Genomic DNA, 20,698 nt, shown 5'->3' on the forward strand with positions numbered 1-20,698 from the left:
AAATGCCCTCAAGCCATATTATAGAGAAGAAAAAATGTGCTTTTTGCAATGAAAGCAGCTGAGAAAGAAGAACATGATTTGCCATTCTGGGAAGGAAGAAGGAAGGGGTGAAACTAAGTTTAATCGTGAAGATCAGCCCTGCTCTAACTATAGAACAGCAGAGTGATCTAAAAGCACTGGTTACTAAGTATCAACAGGTTTTCTCAAGCAAACCTGGTGTAGCCAAGGGAGTGTTGCATAGAATAGAGACGGGTAATGCACCCCCGCAAGCTGTAACCCCATATAGAGTAACTGGACCTTATGTAAATAAAGTGCACCAAGAGTTAGATGCTATGCTAAAAGATAACATTATAGTACCATCGTCTAGCACTTGGTTGGCTCCAATAGTTTTAGTGGATAAACCGGATGGAAGCATCAGGTTCTGTGTAGACTACCGAAAAATAAATGCAGTGACCAAACCAGATGCTTACCCCATGCCTAGACTTGACAACCTGATTGAGACCATTGGGGGTTGTCGATTCATTTCTTGTTTGGACCTAACTAAAGGGTTCTGGCAAGTGCGAACAGACCCTAGGGACCAGGAAAAAAACCTCATTTTGTAGCCCTTTCAGCTTGTTTGAGTTTCAGGTCCTCAGTTTTGGCCTTAGGAATTCCCCAGCTACATTCCAATGGCTGATGGACAAAACTCTGCAAGGGCTCAGTGCATTTACAGTGGCTTACATAGATGATATAGGGATCTTTAGCAACACCTGGCAGGGTCACCTATGTCACCTGGAAATAGTACTGCAGCGGTTGAAGGAAGCGGGGTTAACTGTAAAAGCCAGCAAATGTCAACTAGGAAGCCCCAAGATGAAGTACTTGGGTCATATGGTAGGGGGAGGTGTAATCAAACCCCTAGAGGCCAAAGTAGAAGCCATACTTAAGTGGCCTAGACCCAATACTAAAAAGAAGATAAGATGCTTTCTGGGTTTAGTGGGATATTATGGAAAATTTATCCCCAGATTTAGTGAAATTGCAGTGCCTTTAACCGAGCTGACAAAGAAAAGGAGTGATGACCGCATCCCATGGTCCGAGGACTGCGAGGTGGCTTTCGGGAAGCTAAAGGAAGCTTTAACCAACCACCCTGTATTGCATGCTCCAAACTTCAACAGAGAATTCATCATCTACAACGATGCATCTAACGCTGGGGTAGAAACCGTGCTGTGCCAGTGTGATGACAACGGAGACCAGCATCCCATGTCCTACCTGAGCAAGAAACTCCAAAAGGGTGAGAAGCACATGTCTACCATCGAGAAAGAGTGTTGGGCCATCGTGAACGCAATCCAGAAACTGAAGCCTTACATCTGGGGAAGACACTTCATTTTGTGTACGGACCACTCACCTCTAATGTGGCTAAAGACAATGAAAGCCCAGAACAGTAAACTAATGAGGTGGGCTCTTCTTTTGCAGGACTATGATTTTGAGGTTAAGGTAGTCAAAGGGACTATGAACTGTGTTGCTGGTGCCTTATCCCGAAGACGACGGATGATCTAATTTGGACTCTTGAAATTTATAAAGAAGTTTAATATGGTTTTAAAAGCATATAGTTATTAAAGTAATGTTTTTGTGTATGTATATGCAATTAATTACCTAATTGTAAGTATATTTAAAATGATATAATTGTCTAACCTTGTATAATATTTTATTGGTAAGTGCTATAATATGGGAAATGTATTGTTTAATGCTGTGTTCAGTTGTTTTGGGTGAAAAGCACCTTAGCTTTCCCCCACAAAACAACTTTTATAACCTCTCTTCTTCATGGTTTCTGTGAATGCACACTAATGGGTGATTAACAAGCTGACTTACAGGAGGAGGGATGTCACGGAAAGATAGATGACAACGCAGTTCTGCCAAAGGCTGTGAATCAGTCTTGGCTCTGACATCAAGATGGTAATGTGCAGCAAAGGTAGATGGAGTCAACCAGGTAGCAGCTTTACAGATGTCAGAGACAGGTATACCTCTCAAGAAAACTGAAGGAAGAAGTTCTGGAAATGTAGAACACCAGAGCACGCCTAACATTCAATGAGTATAAGGATCATTCCAGGTTGTTAGCTGGTGATGAGAAGAAAGTAGGTAGAATGGTGGGTTGTTTGAGATGAAAATCAGAGACTTTTGGGAGGAAAGAGGCATTTGAATAAAGAGTAACTTTCTCTGGGTGGAACTGAACATAGGGTGGGTCGGCTTGGAGAGCACCAAGTTCAGAAGCTCTGCGAGCAGAGGTAATAGTGACCAGAAACAAGGTTTTAAATGAGAGGAAACATTCCAACATAGTTGTAAGTGGTTCAAAGGGAGTTGGCATAAGATGGTGTGTAATGACCACTGTGGCGGGAGGGAAGGGCGAAATGGGCACATATTGGATATGCCTCTGAGGAATTGTTTCAGAATGAGAAAAGCAGTCAATTTGTAGGCATAAAGATGGGTGGTGGCAGGTTTCCATGCTGTGAGGTGGAGTGTGGAGATCGGGACTGAAGATCTTCCCTTGATACCGAGTGAGTAGGTGAGGGAGGAGGGGAAGGTGGAGGAGGTCGGTGGAGCTGGACTGGAACATGGTGAACCAAGGTTGCCTGGGCTACAGGTGTGGCAGCCACGGCATCATGATGACATCTCTGAGGGAGACTGGGCCAATTCCCACCCTGGAGCAGTACAGGGCACATTTTGTGTTGTGAAAGGTGGTCTATGTGGGGGTGACCCCAGAGATTGCATAGATGGAGGAAAATAGAGTCGTTGAGAGTCCATTTGTGCATCTGAGTGTGGGGTCTGCTTAGTGCATCTGCCAGCTAGTTGTGCTGAGTGGTGATATGAACTGTGACTGGATAGATGTGGCGTCTGTAACACCACACCCATAGTTAGACAATAAGGTACAGAAGAGAGATGGAATGAGTGCCTCCTTGTTTGTTGATATAGAAAAGTGTCATGATGTTGTCTGTGATTACTTGTACACCATTCCAGTAATGATAGGTTCGAAAGCGTGAAAGGTTTTGAAGATTGCAAGCAGTTTGAGATGGTTGATATAAAGTTGTCTTCTGGAACGGGACCATGGGGCATGTATGTGAAGGCCGTTGCAGAGGGCTCCCCATCTGATGGGACTGGCATCGGTGGTGACCTGAATAGTGAGTTGAGGGGACGGGAAGCACCTGCCCATGAAGAGGTTGGCTGGTGTGTCCCACCATAGTAGTTGGGTTGTGAGTTCTGGTGTGACTCAGAGCAGCTTGGTAGGTGGGTCAGACATTGGATCGAAAAGAGATAGGTACCATGCCGGAAGTGAATGCGTTTTTAATCGGGTGTGTTGTATGACTGACGTGGTGGAGGCGATGAGACCTACAAAGCATTGAGTTTGATGTGTGGTGATGAGAAGTGAATGGAGAAGTGAACTGAGCTTTGTTGATTGCTCTCAAAGGGGGAAGAATCTTGCCTTTCATGAGTCTAGGACAGCGCCTATGTAGGTAAATCTTTGAGAAGGAATCAGGATGGATTTGCCCATGTTGACTCTCAGACCCAGATCCACCAGAAGGGATAGAGTTAAGTCTATGTCATGCACAGCTTGGGAGTGGGAAGGAGCAGACAGTAACCAATCATCTATGTATGTGAAAATGGACACTCCTTACATCTGGAGATGAGCTGCTACGGGGGCTGTGCATTTTGTGAAGACCGAGGGGGCAGTAGAGAGCCTGAATGGAAGGGCCTTGAACTCATAGACAGTGTCTCCAGGAGATAATATGAGAAATTTGTATTGATCTTGATGGATGGTAATGTGAAAATAGGCATTGCTCAAGTCGATGATGGCAAACCAGTCACCTTCCTGTAAGAATGGGTAGTATGCATTCTAGTGTCACCATATGGACATGTTTCTGAATAATATAATAATTGAGGTCTCAAAGGTCAAGGATAAATCAGAGACCTCCACCTCTCTTTGGGACAGTGACATAGTGAGAGAAGAATCTGGGGTTGTTGTCTCATGGGATAACAGGAGTGATGGCATCTTTTAGTAGAAGGGATTGAATCTAATGCTTCTGTATATTTGACGAAGTGGTCAAAACCATCCTTGGTGGTGGTGTGCGAGAGAATTCAACCACATACCCAGTGGCAACAACAGTGAAAACCCAGGAGCTGGTGGTGATAGAGGCCCAAGATGGAAAGTGGGCTGCAAGTTGGGTGGTGTTGAGTGGTAAGGTATGAAGTAGGTGGATCTGGGTGAGAGGAAAGTCAAAGACTCTGTTTTGTCTTTTCGTCAGGGTGCCTGAAAGATTGCCTGGGGCGTTGTCACTGTGTGGTGTGTCAGGGCTGAAAGGAGGAAGATGCTGGTAAGTATGTTTGTCCATCAGGAAGAGGTCTGTATTGCTGATAAGGGTAGGAATGGCACCATTGGTACCGCAGGGGTCGATAATATGGTTGCATATTTTATGAGCGTGCTGTTTTTCTCGTCTTTTGCAAGTTGTCTAGGATTTTGTCCATTTTGTTCTCAAAGAGACTAACACCATCAAATGGTAAGTCCTCAATCCGCAAACATGAGTCTTCAGAAATATGGGCTGTACGAAGCCATGCATGTCTGCAGAGAGCAGTAACAGTGGCCATGTGTTTCGAAGCACGTTTGATGACATGGCATGCAGTGATACACTCTTGACGGGCTAAAGCCATGGCCTCTTGGTGGAAAGTGAGGCAGTGGGCTTTGTATTCATCAGGTGCTGAATGGAGACCTGGAAGAGCTTTGTTCCAGAGATGCTGATGGTAGGCACCCATGGCTGCTAGATAGTTGGCAGCACAAAGTGTGAAAGAAGCAAGAGAGTAGACTGTACAATCAATGATGTCAAGTTTTCTGCCTTCTTTGTTATTGGGAGTTGTATTGGAATGATTGGACACTCTTTTTTGTGTGTGTTGTATTGACTATGACAGAGTTGGGAGGTGGATGTTTGGAGAGAAAGGAAGTATTATCTCCATGTGTTTTATATAAGTTCTCAACACACCTGCAAATTTGTGGTACAGAGGAAGGTTTCAACCATGACTGTTTGATCAGTTAAAAAAGAGAAGGGATATATGGAGTGGAAGGGTTTGATCTTGGTTGATGTCTTCATATACCTTGTAAGATTCTGTTGGAACAGGTTGTTGGACATCCAGGTCTATGAATTTAGCTATGTGGAGGATGAGCTGTGAATAAGAGGAGAAATCTTTGGATGGAGACAGAGGATTGTTATCAGCCACGTCTGAATCAGGTGTAGGTAAATTAGGTGGAGACTTCTGTGGTGGTGAGGGGTCTTAAATTTCACTGTCGGAGAGTTGGGGAGATGAGCGGGGCTGATTGCCAGTGGAGAGCACTGTCAGTATGGAGAGCTGGAGGTGTGAGGCAGAACATCTGGGTAAAACTGCAGATAAGAGTACTCAGACCTCAAGGCTGCCAGTTCACTAGCACATTGTGCTGATGTAACAGCATCAAGGATTGCCGTCTTAAAGGTAAGTGGGGTGTGTCGCAAACACGGGTTCGAAAACACACGTGTAAGCTTGGACAGAGAGCAATCAGGAGTTTGCACATGCTAAAATGAGCTGAAGAGTCCAAATTCAGCTAGCCATGATACAACACTCCTTCTCGCAGGTCTGCCCACATAAGAACACCCTGGTACTCTCAGATATTATTGTGAAAAGGTCAAGTGGGCTTTGTAGTCCTTAGACTTAACTTGCACCACTGACAGGACTCTAAGTAAGCTAGGCCGAGGCAGCACTCTCAGATGACATCAATGTGACAACCCCAGACCTACTGGAGGATGCCACAGTCTCACTAAGCTGCCACCAACCATTCCCTATAAGAAGTCACACAGACCAGGGATGGATTTTTAACAAAATAAAGGAATAAGGTTTATTTAAACAACACACAGGGAAAATAAAATGAACAAGTGAATAAGATACAGTAACGTGGCTTAGTCTCAATCATACATACACACAGTTTGGTTCACACAGAACACTTAACTTGAAGCACAGACCCTGAACCTATCAGTTCTGGCTAACCATACAGACACCTGAACCTATCAGGTTGGTACTGACTGACACACAGTAGTACCCTGTCTGACACACAGACTCCCACTCAAGCTTCTTCTCTCAGCTCTTCTCCAGCTTCTCTCAACTTCTCCACATATGTATACAGTACAGCCCCTCCTCCTGATGTCCCGCCTTCCACTCCCCATAGGATGGAACTTTCCCTCCAAACCCATGACAGACAGGTAACATCAGTGCTGTATGTAACACCTATGACAAGTGTACTGTTCAGGAAACCAATTGAGTTTTATAATCTTTATTTTATTAAAGAAAAAACATGTTACTAAATATCAGAACCAAATTAACCCAAAACAAATAAACTAGCATTGTGCTGTTTAGTTACAAAGATGTAGTGAGGCAAAGAAAACATGAAAAATATAAAAGAGTTCCAAAACCTTATTAAAAATACAAAAAGACATTAAAAAGAATCAAAACAGTTCCAGTCCAGGAAATCATTAGTAAAACAAAATAATCCAAGTAGATTATAAAAAGGCTATAGTCCTCAGTGATCCTATAGAATAAAAATCCCTAAACAAAAGTAAAAATCCATTATATGTCCCATAGTCCTTAGAAAAGAAAAATCCAGTGAATATACCATAGTCCTTACAGAATTACAAGAGCATAGTCCATATGGAGTATTCCAAGAAAAGAAGTCCATAAAGAATATTCCATAGAACAGTCCCTAGAAAATAGTCCATGCACAGTCCTTAGGAAAAATCCCATACGTCCAGAAGTAATCCAGCAAAGCATAGGAACCAGTCCATGTAGGTAGGCCACCAGTCCCAAATGGCTGAAGAGTAGGTCACGAATGACGGAAAGGTCGGTCTTGGAAAGACAATGTCTATAGGCAAAAAGTTCCTTTTTCAAGAGTAACTGGCAAGGGCCTAATGCACCTTCCCACGATGTCATCCAATCAGAGTTCGTTACTAGGCAAACAGTCCTGTTGCACCACATGACTTCTTTCTCATACGCACCAGATGTTATTTGGGTTACGGTGGTTTCTCAAAGAGTCACAACAATTCCCATCTATCTAATCACACAGAGTCCTTTCTCAGGCTTTCAGAATAACATTCTCTCGCTTGCCTGGAAAACACTTGTCAGCATAGCAAAGATACTTTATACAAAGAAACAAGATGGAACCTATCTGGCTTATTTCTTAATTACAAAACCCATATGCCTTTAAAAGATTTTAACTCAAAAACCCATCTTATCAGAAGCCCCCGGAAGATTAACAAAATTCCTAAACAATTTAAGTTTTAATTTTGATAACTGAATAAGATGAGATGGCATAATTAAGCAGTAACAAAATAGAGAAAGATATTAACTTGCACATAAAGTAATACATTTCAAATATGATTCTAAAATAGCAAAACAATTGATACATTAGAACTATTATAATTACAGTATTTACCATACATGAGAGAAATTTGTATTAGACACTTCTACTAGTCTGAAAAACAGAAGAACAAACATGTTAGTATACTTAATCAAATACATCACTCTGCATATGCTCAGATAATACTCTAGTCATCAAACAGTAAAATAGTGAAACCAGGGTTAACATCATAATAACCTGTTAAACCAATACACTGATATGAAGTAATAATGGATAAAACACTCTATGTATGCTCAGGAACATTGTCATACAGAATACCAAGAAAATTAAACCTCAGAGCTTTATCAATTCTAGCCATTTTCTCCCCTTGCATCTGCACTAAACATTCGAGATAAGCAGTGGGGAATTAAAGCCTCCTTGCCAGGTAGATGTTCAACATCAAAATCATATTTTTGCAATCTGAAATACCACTGCGTTAATCTTGGGCTTCGATGTCTCTGCTTCTCTAAGAATGTCAAAGCATTTTGGTCTGCCTGAATTGGATCAGGGCTGTAAATTACAAAGTTGCCTACATAGCCAATCACATAATATAAATCACCAAACAATTCATCAACCAATTTCTGAAAAGTAACATAGGTATTTTCCATTCCAGGTGCTAGTTTTCTGAGTTGGTAAATTCCCTGAGGGCAAGTAAATGATGTATAAAGGCGATGTTCCTCTTTAATTAAAATCTGATAAAGCCCTCCTTTTATTCCAATCACAGAAATGTATTCAGTGTTTGCAACAATTTCTACCAACCTCTCAACATTGACTGTAATAAAATGTTTCACCACATTAGTTTCTCCCGGTGAATTCGAGAAGACGTTTTGGTGATTAACTAACACAGGCTCCAATATCTGTCCTGGGCTAAATTGATCAATGCCTTCACCCCTGAATACCTGTATTGCTGAATTAGCTGTGCTATCAGGTTTGGTCACAAGAGGCCGCTGTTGCATCCAAGTTCCCTCGGGAGTACTCTGCATAGCCTCAGAAACAGTATCAGCATTCTCCCCACTTCCTTGGAAAATAGGCTGTTGAAAATAAGAATGGTCCCAAACCTCTGTTTTTCTTTCTAAAGATCTTTCTGAGAAGATTAACTGTGGTACTGGGCCAAAGTTTCCAGATATGATTTCAGTCTCTGGAGAAACATCAGTACTTTGTAATCCCATAAAGTTAGCGCTTCCCCCTACATTGGTTGTGTTAGAAACAGTCTCACAATCTGACAGGTTCAAATGCAGCTTTCTATCTTTAACTCCACTATCAACTACTAAGGCACTTGGCGATGACTCTGTGAAAACCTTCACTCCTCCAGCTTCCTCAACAGACTGCTCCGGTACGCTAAGTAGGCCACCCCCTTGATATATTTCATTACTTCCAAACTGCCATGAAGTACACGGGGTCCCTGTCAACCTAACAGTGTCTGATTTCGCTGTTCCCTCTGGGCTAAGACAAGGGGGGTTGTTTGAGATCTGACATGCATCAAGATCTGCTGACACAAGTCTTGGCAAAGAATTGCGCTGAGTCTCTATTACATCATCCTGCTGGTCTTTTACTCCCCCATCTTCTGGCAAACCCATAGTCTCATCCCGAATTATTTCAGAACTTCTCACCTGTCCTGTGCTCTGAAAAAGAGCTGAAGATGGTGCTGAGCTGAATTCCAATGCACTGAAATTCTCTGGAGCACGGCAGTTTTCCCTTGCGTCGTCCGATGCTGATTTCTTCAAGGAGACAGCTTCTCGGCGAACTTTCTCCTGCATTCCTTTCTCTGCGCGCGGCTCCAGGGCCTGTGAATCCTCTGTTTGGACGGGCGATGAATCGCTGTCTTCTCTGGAATGCTCATTAGAATTCCACTGGGCCTCGTTAACTCTTTCCACACAAGCATCTTGCATCTCAGGATCGCTCCCAATTGTTTGGAGCGTCTCATTGCAGTAATCCCCAAAGGAACCCTGCTGAGCTTGGAAAAACCTTTGCATCAAGCCAGGTTCTGTGCTTAAAAAACGTTTTAGAAGTAAGTTTTCCTGATAAAGCTCACGTATCAGGCAATCTCTTTCCCTAATTTTCTGCTTGGCTTGCTCGAAAAATCCCGAAGCCACTTCCAAGAGTCTGTCCACAGTTGCAGACTGTTCTTGCTCCCCCATCTTCTGCTGGCAATCTAGCCTTGGCTAGGTCAGCAATAAAACAAACAAAACTCCAAAAAAAAAATTAAAAATCTCCTCTGGACCTTCGACCAACTGCTGTCACTCTGTGACCCTAAGATCTGTGAGAAGACAGACAGCTGCCAAACCAAAATACTGAAAAATCCAAAAGGAAGAGAAAAGAAAAACTGTGATCACGCTGTGAACCCTAACGTTACAGAGATGATCAATGACTGAACTGGGTGCAGATAGATATCTCTAAGATCATAGGGCATGACTCTAGGCTAAGCCAGATGCAACTAGGTACTCCTGACAGATCCTAAGATCGTAGTGGGAGACCCAGAGCTAGGCTGGAACACGGCCAGGTGCTCCGGCAAATCCTAAGATTATAGGAGTACACTTAGGCCAAAAACAAAAACAAAAAACCTGGATGCAAGTTCCAGAACAAGGTAGTCAGAGTCATTTATGCAATCCTAAGATTGTGAAATGACCTGCTCAACTTGGGTGCAAGCACTCCAAAAATAAAGGACATGCATCTTGGAATTTCTTCACTACAACGTTGTAACAACCTGCACATGCCTACTGATTAAATCCAATTGTTTCCTAACAGTTTGCTTGTCCCACTGGGAATCTCTTTCTTAAAAGAGCACCCCAGATTCTAACACACATTACCACAGCCTGAAGATTTAACACCTCTCACCACAGCCTTTAGATCTAACTGCTGGCAAACAGCGTTTCCTAGGAAGCTACTGTTTACACCCAGGGAAGCACCTAGCTCCTTGAAGCCTCAGTGTCCCACTGCAATCAAAACTTAGCTTGTGGATCAGAGTCACTTAAGCTGTTAGATAGAACAAAAATTGGTCATCCTGAGGTACTACAAAACCCAGCACGTGGTCCATCGCGCAGCTGCCACCATGCCGCAAACACGGGTTCGAAAACACACGTGTAAGCTTGGACAGAGAGCAATCAGGAGTTTGCACATGCTAAAATGAGCTGAAGAGTCCAAATTCAGCTAGCCATGATACAACACTCCTTCTCGCAGGTCTGCCCACATAAGAACACCCTGGTGCTCTCAGATATTATTGTGAAAAGGTCAAGTGGGCTTTGTAGTCCTTAGACTTAACTTGCACCACTGACAGGACTCTAAGTAAGCTAGGCCGAGGCAGCACTCTCAGGTGACCCTATGACAAGTGTACTGTTCAGGAAACCAATTGAGTTTTATAATCTTTATTTTATTAAAGAAAAAACATGTTACTAAATATCAGAACCAAATTAACCCAAAACAAATAAACTAGCATTGTGCTGTTTAGTTACAAAGATGTAGTGAGGCAAAGAAAACATGAAAAATATAAAAGAGTTCCAAAACCTTATTAAAAATACAAAAAGACATTAAAAAGAATCAAAACAGTTCCAGTCCAGGAAATCATTAGTAAAACAAAATAATCCAAGTAGATTATAAAAAGGCTATAGTCCTCAGTGATCCTATAGAATAAAAATCCCTAAACAAAAGTAAAAATCCATTATATGTCCCATAGTCCTTAGAAAAGAAAAATCCAGTGAATATACCATAGTCCTTACAGAATTACAAGAGCATAGTCCATATGGAGTATTCCAAGAAAAGAAGTCCATAAAGAATATTCCATAGAACAGTCCCTAGAAAATAGTCCATGCACAGTCCTTAGGAAAAATCCCATACGTCCAGAAGTAATCCAGCAAAGCATAGGAACCAGTCCATGTAGGTAGGCCACCAGTCCCAAATGGCTGAAGAGTAGGTCACGAATGACGGAAAGGTCGGTCTTGGAAAGACAATGTCTATAGGCAAAAAGTTCCTTTTTCAAGAGTAACTGGCAAGGGCCTAATGCACCTTCCCACGATGTCATCCAATCAGAGTTCGTTACTAGGCAAACAGTCCTGTTGCACCACATGACTTCTTTCTCATACGCACCAGATGTTATTTGGGTTACGGTGGTTTCTCAAAGAGTCACAACAATTCCCATCTATCTAATCACACAGAGTCCTTTCTCAGGCTTTCAGAATAACATTCTCTCGCTTGCCTGGAAAACACTTGTCAGCATAGCAAAGATACTTTATACAAAGAAACAAGATGGAACCTATCTGGCTTATTTCTTAATTACAAAACCCATATGCCTTTAAAAGATTTTAACTCAAAAACCCATCTCATCACAGGGTGGACAGCCCAACATCACTCCTGTCAGTCATTGTAGAGCTCTAGTGCAGGAGCCCATGACAGGACAGAAGGGCTGGAGTCAGGAGAACTGGGAGAGACAGAGAGGGGGTTAGAGAGAAGATAGAGGACAGGGTGAGACATAGAAACAGTTAGAGAGAAGATTGTGAAGTGTTTAGACAAATTATTGAAAAGTTGGTGTGTTAGAGAATATAAAAGAGTTAAAAGCAATAAGAAGTACATAGACAGTCAGAATATACTGAGACCTTGATTAAAGTGAATGAATTCTAACAAGCATACATGTAATTATATCCACGTTTATTGAATGAATAAAAGAACATCCATGATTTTAATTCTGTGGTTTACCTACCAAACCATAAATAAACCTTGTTATATTTGGCAGCAAGAGTGTAAGATTCATAATTGGTACAGTGAGGGTAATACCCTCTGGTGGCAGCAAAAAAAGGGAGAAAAGAACAAGTTGTGTCCAAAGGTGAAGCTATGAGTGGGACACTGGGGGTGCGCAACAAAAGTGGCGGCAGCGTGGTGGGATTCAAAACAAATGAATTCCAGTGAGCCTAAGTGAAAAGAAATCTTCTGAGTCTGAGGGACCTGGTAGCCGAAGGCTGTGGAAGAAGAAGTAGAGAACTCTAGAGCTTTCAGTGCACAGCTTGGAAAAGGACTCTAAATCACAGACCTTTAGGAAAGGCGAAGGCAGAGAAAAGACTCTTGATGAGAAGTCTGGGTTTAAAATTTTATCTCACGCTTAGAAAGGAAGGACCAAGGGGCTAGCTGTAGATCCCAACAGTCTGAGGAAAGGGAGCACTAAGGGGACCTAAGTGGAAGCCAGGGTCAAGAGAAATAGCTGAGGTGACTGGAAACAACTGAGGCTTAAAGAAGAGAAATATTTCTAAAACAGCTGAGTGTCTGGAGGCAAAAAGAAACAGGGTCTCAAGACACAGGAACAGTGAGGCTAGGTGCCTAAAGAAATGAAGTAGCCCTCTGAAGCTGCCAGCAGAGAGCTACAGTATCTCAATCTTGTTGAGAAATTAATAAAGGAGGTTGCCAGACACCGAGATACATTGTTATAAATATATACTTTACTAAATCTCTTAGGAAAAGGTACACAGGGATCCCTAGTAAATAAACATAACATCTAAAAACATATACATTACATACCATATACTAATTGAGCAACATATGCATCAGCATTTCAGGTAACGCCAATAGATAGGCAAACACAAAGGTTATGCCTTGCATGTAGTATCGCACCGTCCGAGGGAGGGTGTGTGTGAGTGAAACAAAACTACATTTATAAGGCTGATTGTCTATAGGGAACACATGACGTTCCTTCCATGCTTGTTCATTAAAGAGAAAGGACATGTTACAGATTGCACATTACAACAAATCTCTCTAACACACAAAAAAACCCCAACCAACTTGTCTAAGGAAACACATAGAAACACGCCTTCTAAGAGAGGGGAAAAGGTAGCAATGGAAGTATCTGGTGTGCAAAGTTTACCTAATGAGGAGGAGAGCTCTATAGAAATGATAGTGCAAGAGGGGGCTCAGGAGGAAGCCTCAGGGGGAGAAACTGGATTGACCTCCCAGGAATTTGAAAGATGGAAGTTGCAGCAGGAATTTAAATTAAAAGAATTACATGGTTGTTGTGGGTTTTTCGGGCTCTTTGGCCATGTTCTGAAGGTTGTTCTCCCTGACGTTTTGCCAGCCTCTTCAGAGGACTGGAGTAGGAACTCTGTCCATTGCTCCTCTGTAAAAGAATTACAGCTGATCAGATTGTTAGCGGGGGTCACGTGGGAGAGTCCTAGCCCCCAGACGCTGGATTTTGGAGCTCTGGTAATTTGAGTATTTTTCCTGTTTTCTTCTAATTCATGTTGTCTCGTGACCCTTCTGAATTGCTCTTCGTTATAAGTAATCTTGACCCCACATTTTGAGCTCTTTTTGGCTTCTTCACCTTGCTTCTACGCTCTGTGAGCCTACGAGTGATTTACTGCCTGAAGACGCCGGTTATGACACCATTAAATTTTACAGCGTGGGAGCCTGTTTACAATTCACGGACTATTATACTTCTTCAATGAGGAAAAAAAGAACACTTTCTCCTTCTAGCTCTCCTCAGGAGATGCTCCCAACACTTAAACAGTCAAGACTGGAAACATATTTTCCAATTTCACAACAGCCTACCACAAACAAATCAGCTACTAGTCATTCCCCCTCAAGGATGGACATTATTCAGTCATCTCCTCCTCCCTTGGTCGGGCTACAGGAACCCCAGACCACGAATGGAGATACATCACCTTGTGGAATGGCTTGTGAATCGCTCAAATTACTGAAGGATCAATCTCTATTGACTGCTCAGCTGGTTTCACTATTTTTTCCCCAGATTTCTCATATTTTAAATCTCTTAAAGGGACTACAACAAATTACCTCAGGGATATCAACTCACTTTCCCAAGCCTCCTATAGTGTCTGAGTTGGATACTCTACATCTTCCTCCTGCTTCAGCTTCTCCGCTAAGAGCTCACTATGCGGTGCCTACAAAATCCTCTTTCTAGCTAGTCTACCAAGCACATTCAGCTGTTATTTTGCTTTGCCATGCGACCAGAATTAGAAGACACCCTGCCTGGAATAACATTCAGCATGCCAGGAGGCATTTGGCACATCTACTTAAGGTGCCTATTTCTGTAGTAGATCTCTCAAATATTGTTCAAATATCCTCTGGTCAGCAATTCTCATGTTTCCTATTGGAGTTCCACTCTGGCTACATTCCATCTCTCCTGTTTGCCGCAGTTAAATCCCTCTCCGAATATGGAATAATTCCTCATCATTTCTTCCGGAATCTAGCTATATCTCATCTTACTGTGAAGAAAGAACACATCTACAGAAGAAATCCAAGAGCTGGCTCCACTGTGCAACCTACCTGTCCGGAACAACCTCGTCCTTTCCCCCCTCCCATTTTGGATTGTCCTTTGTTCAATCCCAAACCCTTTCCCCTCCTTCTCCCTTACAGGCTGTCAAGATGGACACTACTACAGTGGAAACTCCGATGTCAAACCCTTCTAATGGTCCAGATGATTCTACATGTGTTAAGTCCTCATCAACATCAAATATTTTATTGAATCATGAGCTTCTTAACAACCCTGTGCCCTCTAACACCGATAATGCTCATATCATCCCTTGTTCTGCTCCTATCACTAATTCTGTGTCCCAAATAACTCTCCACCCCTCTGTATTGTTAAAAAAAGCTCTTGAGCTGACTCTTTTTAATTAATTGATGCCCAATCCCAGTGTCCTCCTCCACTTATGTATGACTTCACAGGTTCCTGTGTCTCTCCAAATAGGGGGAGTTGTTCCCAGGACCCCTGTCCCCCTGCCTCTTCCCCTTCTAAACCCCTTTCTTGTGGTTCCCTGCAACTCTCCCAGCTTCTAATCCCCCTTCTATTACTCTGCCTTCTGATATCAATGCCCATTCTTCTTTATCTAGCTGTTCTATCTCATCTAACTCCCCCTTGCTGACTAACTAACCCTTGTTCCTCTTCTTCAATTTCTGTCCTGCCCTTAAAAATGATCTCTTGGAACATCTCAGGTTGGTCAAAGAAAGCCCTTGATAATGAGATCTTGACTATAAACCCTCACTGGTGGGCAGAGCCCTTAGCTACTCTTTTTACCTTGATAAATCACTCTGGTTGTTTTCCAAACTCCTGGTTATCATCCATACTTATACCTATTCATAAAAAAGACGATCCCTCTCAACCCTCAAATTATTGTCCAATAAGCTTATTATCCAACATTGTAAAATTATATTCTAAATATCTCTTGAAAAAACTCTCCACATGGGCTGCTGACAAGGATCTCCTTGGTAAGGAACAGATAGGCTTTCGTGCCGGAGCGTCCACTCTGGATCATATCTTTTTGCTGACTTTTCTTGCTGAAAAATATGCAATCCACAACATAAACAAACTTTTTGTTGCCTTTGTGGACCTCCAAGGGTCATTTGACTCAGTCAACAGAGATCTACTATGGAAAAAACTTTCCAACTGGAGTATTGATCCACGCCTGCTATTTTTGCTCCGCCAACTGCATTCCCATAATTTCTGTCAGGTTCGTTTACCTGATTCCAACACTCTCACCGAAAAAATTCCAATTTTCAAAGGTGTTCGCCAAGGTTGTATTTTGGCCCCTTTATTATTTAATTTATTTTTAGCTGATCTCCCCTCTTTTCTTTCCCCTTGCTATCAGTCGGCTCCGGCCCTTAATGGTGTTCCCTTATCTATACTCCTGTATGTTGATGATACAGTGCTGATGTCTCGTACTAAATCAGGTCTTTGTCGCACTTTACTTAAATTCCAGGATTTCTGTGATCTTAATGATCTATCCATTAACCCTAATAAAACCCAAATTTTGGTTTTTCCCTGCTCTTGGTCCCCTATATCTTGGATAATAGGATCTTCTTCCTACCGTCAAGTACACTCTTATAAGTATCTGGGTCTTCATATACATCACAAACTCAGCTGGACATTTCATAAAAAAGCTGCCATTTCTTCAATTTCTCCCCAATTAAAAGCTATTTCTAAATTTCATTATTCTTCTGGAAACCAATATATTCCAGCAGCCATTCAGATTTTTCAGTCTGTCTTTCTCATTTGCTGTACGGTGTGCCTATATGGATACTCTTGGCTAATTTGGATATTGATCAAGTTGCAGCAATGTTTTTTCACAGAATATTAGGAGTTCCTAACTTAATTCAGCTTTCTACTATTTCTTTAGAATTGGGCATTCACCTACCTTCCACAACTGCCTGGTTACTTACATTTAAATTTTGGCTCCGTCTTTTTTTAAATTCACATTCTGGATCCCTGATATATGATTTATTGTGCGATTCCTACTCCTTTTCTTGGTTCCAGCTTATTGAAAAGAAACTCTCTTCTCTTCACATATCCCTGGAATCCTTGGTAGATATGAATCTCACTAGGGCTTATTCCATAATCAAGGACAAGCTCTGTCATGCTGAATTCAATCACCTATGCAATAACCTTAACCCTGTATGTTCCCCTCTTTCTATTGGATATTTTCCATCTCAGGATCACTCTCCCAAATATTACCACTCCCTAGTAAATCCACATCTAAGAAGAGCTTTTATGTTAGCCCGTTTTAACATTTTTCCTTCAGCCACCCATGCCAGTCGATTTCTCAATATCCCTTGTGAAAAAAGACTTTGTGTTTTTTTGCTTAGAGATGCCTGACACCCTGGTTCATATACTGTTTCAATGCCCTGCTCATTCCCACCTCCGAAATGTTTTTCTTGAACCTTGGATCTCTTATTTTTCCAGTTCTTCTGTCAATTCTTTCTATTTTCATGAGCGATGAATGTAATGCCTTGACCGCTGCTGTTGCAGGTTTCTTATATGCAATTTTGAAATTGTCCCCTGCTTCTTGCTTCTAGTTTGTGAAATCTGTGTAATTTTACTTTTCCTATTTTGCTTGTGTTGTTGCCATTAAAGGTTTCAGAACAGAAAAAAAGAATTACAGCTCAAAGCTGAGGCTGAAGTCAGACAGTTAGATTGAAAGGGAAAGGGAAAGAGAAAAAGAAAAAGCTGAAGCAGAAAAAGACAACTGGAGATGAGAGAAAAAGAAATGCAATACCAATTAGAAATAAAAAAACTAGAATTGGCATCTCTAAACTGTAACAACAGTAATAATTCAGCTGAAGGGATCTCAAAAGTGGACATTAAGAAATTCCCTCAATTTAGAAAGGGTGATTGCCTTGCATCATTCTTGATCCTGTTTGAGAGAGCATGCTGGGATTATAATGTGAGAGAAGGAGAGAAAATGGTTATTTTAAGAATGTAAATAAGTGGGGAACTTGCTGAGATTCTTGAATGCCCCAAGATCAAGCCAGTGAATATGAGGTATTCAGAAAACTTGTTTTTCCAAGATTTGGAATCAATGCTGAGCACCTCAGAAGGAAATTTAGAGCACTGACAAAGAAACTTGAGGAATCATATTCTCAATTAGGAGCCAATCTAGTCAGATACCTGGAAAAATGGTTAGAACAAGCCAATGTTGAAACTTTAGAGGATATGAAAAATATTATCAGGCTAGAAGAATTCTGTTAGGTTCTGCCTGGGGAACTAAGATATTTAGTCAGAGATAAACAGCCTAAAACAGTACAGAAAGCAAGTGAGACGGCTGATTATATACCAGAAATTAAAAACCCAAAATTTTCTGAGGTAAAATTTGGTGGTAGAAGCTGGGAGGACAGAAAGAAAGAATCCAGGGATTACCACAGAAACAAACAGGTAACTGGAAGTCATTTAGGGACAAACCCGTAGAGCAAAATCAACAGAGGTATAAAAGCAGTGAAGGGAAGGGAGACAAACCCCCTTACTTTGAAAAAAGAGCCCCAAAATCATGCTATGGTTGTGGATAAAAGGGCACTTTATTTCTCAATGTCAGACATCAAAGAATAAAGAATTTAGTCAACAAAAAGGAGGAGGAAGTTTGCCCAAGAAAGTGTACTGTATACAATAGCAGAGGGAGAATGCTGAGGAAGTTGAAAATGGTGCAGTTACTGCTAGAGCAGAGAGCCAGGAAGAACTGCTGCCTTTAGTTAATGTGGTGCAATGTTATTTTATTGAAAGCAACCAGGAGCTGCTTCATTGCTCTGGAGACACTATTTATATAAATAAAACAAAGTAACTAGCTTTGAGAGACTCATGCTCTCAGATAACTTTGTGTCATTCTGATGTTGTCCCTCAGGGAGATATCATGAAAACTGAACAAATAACCATAAAAGGGATAGGGGCTGAATTACTCTGCCCATGGCTAAAGTACACATGTAATATCAAGGGTGGAATGGAATGTGGAAGGTAGCCATCACAAATCAAATTCCTGCCCCTTGTTTGATTGGGTTGGATCTATCTGAGCATGTTAAGAGTGTTTTGATAAATACTCGCTCCCAGATAGAAAACCTGAAAAAAATGTGAGATCTCTGATGAACAGAAGAAAATGAAGCAAATGAACTAGCTGAGGTAGTGAATATAAGGAATCCTTATGAAAACAGTTTTAGACAAGAACAAAAGCAGGATTCTACTTAACAACCATGCTTTAAGTTGGCCAGAGAAGGACCAATAACCCGAGTCAATAACCTGAGTACTCTGAAAGATTCTTTGTGTTATATAGAGAGGTCTTGGTGAATTCTAAGAGGGGAAGGGAAAGCATCCACAAACAACTGGTTATCCCTGTTAAGTACGGGGAAAATATTATAGTAAAGGGACATACAGACACCTTTGCTGCGCATTTGGGAATCACACACACAAAGCATAGCACAAAATTTTTACTGGCCTGGAATGGGGAAGCAAATAAGATCATATTGTCAAAGCTGTGACATATGTCAGAGGCAGGGTACTGGCAATGACAAAACTAAAGCTAAATTGTGCCCTTTACCAATTATATCAACCCCATTTCAACACATAGGCTTGGACATTGTGAGACCATTACCTAAAGTAACTAAAAGGGGAAACCGTTTCATTTTAGCAATAATAGACTGTGCCACCAGATATCCAGAAGCCATTCCACTGCAAAATATAGAGACCAAACCTATGGCAAATGCCTTGGTGAATTATATATGTTGCATGGGCTTCGCTTCAGAAATTGCAACTGATTTAGGAACAGCATTCACTTCCAGATTAATGAAAAGGCTGTGGCAACTTTGTGGCATAGCTCATATTACTTCTTCCCCATATCACCCTCAAACAAATGGATTAGTGGAGAAATTTAATGGGACCCTAATGTGAATGATCAGAGCTTATACGGCTGAAAACCCCAATGACCAGAATCACAAAATACTACCCTTGTTATATGCATACCAGTCTGTACCCCACGAAAGCACTGGTTAAACATTCATATAGATATGTTTTATTAATATACAGTGGTGGCTTGCATAGCGACAATAATCAGTGCAGCAAAAATAGCTGCAAAGCGATTTTGTCACTATGCGATTTTAAAAAGCCCATAGGAATGCACTGAAACCCCTCCTATGGGCTTCAGACTCACCTTTAAATGAAAATGCTCCATACGGCGGCCATTTTCGCTGCCCGGTAAGCGAGGAATCCGTCCCAGAAAACAGTGGGCGGCCATTTTTTTAACCCGGTGGCCATTTTGGAACCGCCGATCAGCTGTTAAAAAATCATTGCTTTCCGATGATCAGTAAGTGAAACAGGGTACCGATCATCGCAAAGCGATTTTTCCCTATTTAAAACATCGCAATGCGATTGCAAAAGCGATCGCAAAAGCGATCGCAAAATCTTCATTGCTATGCAATTTCATCGTTAAATGGGGCGGCCGTTAAGCGAGGCACCACTGTAAATGGATTTTATTAAAAAACAAAATGTGAAGATGGAAAAGGTAAAACTGAAAAATGTAGGAAACATAAGTAGTATGAGTATTTAAATATAATGCAATATTATATAATTTGATGTATTTTATTATTTAACCATTGTGTTTGATATAGTCATATGTTTAGGTAAGTACAATTACAAACATTTGACATATTAAAGATATGTCAAATATGTAAAACAGTAAAAAAAACTCTATATAAAATATGATTCTTTTCTCATGGTGGAGAACTGTGGAACTGCTCGACTGAGCAAAGAATTAAAGGGAGGAGGTATATGTCAGAGGTCCCCAACCCCAGTCCATGGCCTGGTACTGGTCTGTGGTCATGGCAGGACCGGGCTGCAGAGACTGATCTCCTGCCCCCAGCATGCACTCCTCCCACCCACCCCACCCACATGGCCCACCACCTGCACAGGTGCCCCTCCCACACACAAGCATGCCCCTCACCTCTGTGAGCTTGCCCAACTCTTTGTGCATGTGTGCAAGTGCGTTCCGCCACTCTGCGAGCATGCTCCGCCCCTTTGTGCAT

At 41.7% G+C, this 20,698-nt stretch overlaps 2 protein-coding genes across 18 annotated transcripts in view; both read right to left on the minus strand.

Annotated features, from left to right (window-relative positions):
- Positions 1-6,373, minus strand: part of LOC140707034 (uncharacterized) — a 46,673-nt gene extending 40,300 nt beyond the window's left edge. The window contains exon 1 of the mRNA XM_078392371.1: positions 5,783-6,373. The gene's annotated coding sequence lies outside the window, so the exon portion shown is untranslated. The remainder of the gene's footprint in view (positions 1-5,782) is intronic.
- RALGPS2 (Ral GEF with PH domain and SH3 binding motif 2) overlaps positions 1-20,698 on the minus strand; it is a 368,517-nt gene that overhangs the window by 13,663 nt on the left and 334,156 nt on the right. The gene's annotated exons all lie outside the window — the stretch shown is intronic.

This window comes from Pogona vitticeps, chromosome 4, assembly GCF_051106095.1.
Source record: "Pogona vitticeps strain Pit_001003342236 chromosome 4, PviZW2.1, whole genome shotgun sequence".
Lineage (NCBI taxonomy): Eukaryota > Metazoa > Chordata > Lepidosauria > Squamata > Agamidae > Pogona > Pogona vitticeps.